Below are 2,877 nucleotides of genomic sequence, written 5' to 3'. Positions count from 1 at the left end.
TGGAAAAGGAGGGCAAGATATACACAGTACAGTAGATCTGAAAGGTGGACTCTCCATCAGTAATGCTTTCCATTGAGAAAGGAGGCCATTAAGGTAACCGACAACATCAAAATCAGCACTCCAAAATAATCTTTCAGAAAGATAAATCTCCAAGGTCCTGTTCAGTACTCTACCAACTTTGATGCTATGGCTGTGGAGATGAAAATACTCAAAAGTTACAAGCCGACCAAATCACTGGTACAGACTAGGAGCTAGAATTGAAATATTTCTGTCTCTTAGTCTTGCATTGAGTGAGACATTTTGACAAAGATGACTTATTAGATAGTGGAGAGCTTTTTGTCATTTCTGCAAGTATAAAGGTCTTGCTCATTGCCAGGAGTGAAATTCCAACAAGCTACCAATTCTCTCACTCAATATGTGGTATATATTCCTACAAAGTTTGCCATGCAACTGCCACTTTCTTAAATAAGGCAAGAATGCAAATCAACTGCCCTAAGCAGTTAAATTAATATGTATACTACACGTGTTGGCTTGGCAGTAAACATGAGAGATGAATATCAACTCCAGCGATTAATTAATTACCTTTCTCCTACATGCAATCTAAGTACATACCAATTTCATGAAGGTAAAGGTAAAAAATGCAAAACACTGCTTATTTTATTCAGTCCTAGTCATACATCCACATGTTTTTCATTCTTAAATACCTGTATTTCTAAAAAACGTAACATAGCTTTCAGAGCACTGATAGCACTGAACTTGCATTGCAGTTACAGGTGGAGCTTAGCAACAGCCACACCAATGCCATCATTCTTTCCCTAATAACTTAAAAATTCCTTTTTTTCCCCTTAAAAATATCAAAATTGAACAAAATACATAGAAAAATCAACTGATGGCATGGGCAATTATGAAAATCTTTATATCAGTGTTTGGGAACTCTTGTCTATCACATCTGGATTTTCTGTCACTTCAGAAAAACCCAGGCAATTCAAATACATATCACTGAAGTGCTGTTAGCTCCCTGCATCATCTCCTCTTGTTTTTGTCTTTTTTAAAGTTGGCTTTTCTCTGCTGAAGCATCAAAATTACTATGGAAACAAGCAATGCCATTTATGCAGATATTAGTAAGGGCCCCCCCCCCATACACACCATGTGAAGTCAGTTTAGATTACCAGTTTGAACTAAACACAATGAAGCACGTATGTATAGAAAGAGCCGTTACAGTGAACTGGCCTAGTGCAGCTGTGCAGATGTTAGCAGAATGAGACTCTGCTGTGCACCATCTCAGAGAGGGGATCTGGCAGTGGGGCTAAGTGCCTTCGAGGGGTAGAAGACATCTAGTTGTTTTTGTTATTACTGAGAGTCAACTGCTTTACCACAGCCTGAGGAGCTGTTAAGACATCCAAACTCAGAGCACAAGTATTTTGGACTCAGCACAGTGACATTCCTTTCTCCATATTGTGCCGAAAATTGGGAGAGTGAGCCTCAGCACTACACGCCATTCTTAAGGCCAACATGGCACAAGAATTTTGTTTATTGTGGTGTGACATTGCAGGCTCTATTTAATCTAAATTTGCCTTTCTTGTTAAGAGAATAGTCTTCAGTAATGAAACTACTGCAGGCCAAATCCTGCAGACATTTGTGTAATATTGAAAGTTTGAAGTTTGTGTGGATGTTAGTAAGTGGCAGATGAAAGCGCTCTATTAAAGCATTATGTATGTCTTGCACCATTCTGTTTAATCAGATAATTTGTTATCCAAGCCTATCTCAGCATTTTGACTGATAAAGAAGATCAGAGATGAAAACTGGTACAGCATAAACTCAGAAATACTTCTGAACATGAACTAGAAGCTATGAAATTAGGGGGACAATTCAATCTATGTTTTTTAGTTTTTTTACTTGCATGTTTTTGCTCCCAGCAACAGCAGTAGGATGGGAGCTATCAAGAGTAGCAATGTTGAGCTGATGTACTTAACCCAAAACTTTCAAACAATGTTTGTTTTTGCTTGTCCTATTTTTGTTCAGCCACAGAATCCACTGTATTCAGAACTGACCTTTGCTCTAGTCATCAGCTGTCCAAACCCAAGTGAAGAGAATAACCTGCCCCAGAAGAGTTTCTAGTAGTTTATTTTGAAAATGTTAGTTACCTCTTCTAATTGTAGGCTAGCTTTCAACAGGAAGAAATGGAGACATCACGTACGAGCCTGTAACTTCGGTATAAGAGGTAGGTAAGTGACTATTTCTTGTCTGCAGAGGGACTCCTACCTAATTGTGAGTTCATCACAAAAATCATTCACAATTTTTATTCTTGCCTCTCTATCCAGTATCTTATCATAGCAATGCCTGGCACTGGATGCTAAAGGAAGAATACAAGATTCTTTCCATAGCTTGTTCTTAAAGAACTCATTAATCTGTATCCCTCAGATACTCTGCAAGAGGTAACATAAAAATGGCCATAATGAGGCCAGACCAAAATGTTCAACTCTTGACACTTACCAGTAAGGATCACAAAGGCACCAGTGTGCTGGTGGGCAAGCATGTAGTGCTACTTCATCTGACAGTCTTAAGCATCCAGCAGTATCAGAAAGTTCCTGAATCAGACCTGATATCTTTGTATCTAAACAATACTTGACAGTTTTTCCTCTGAAGTTTTAGCATTCATGGTGCTGCGTAGTGATGCATTTTGTAAAGCATTTTCTTCCTTTTCATATGCCCTAGTTCTTGTATAGAAGGGGTACTGAACAATTTCCCAGTTCATCATCATTGTGGTGATCATGAACAACATAGTTTGTGTATCAGGCAGTGGTGGGCGCTTGCCAGGAGTATATGATACTGTGGCATTTTGGATATTATGAAAATAAATCAATCTGTCAAAATCAG

This window comes from Dromaius novaehollandiae, chromosome 1 (assembly GCF_036370855.1).
Source record: "Dromaius novaehollandiae isolate bDroNov1 chromosome 1, bDroNov1.hap1, whole genome shotgun sequence".
Lineage (NCBI taxonomy): Eukaryota > Metazoa > Chordata > Aves > Casuariiformes > Dromaiidae > Dromaius > Dromaius novaehollandiae.
Note: the sequence above shows the minus strand (reverse complement) of the source record.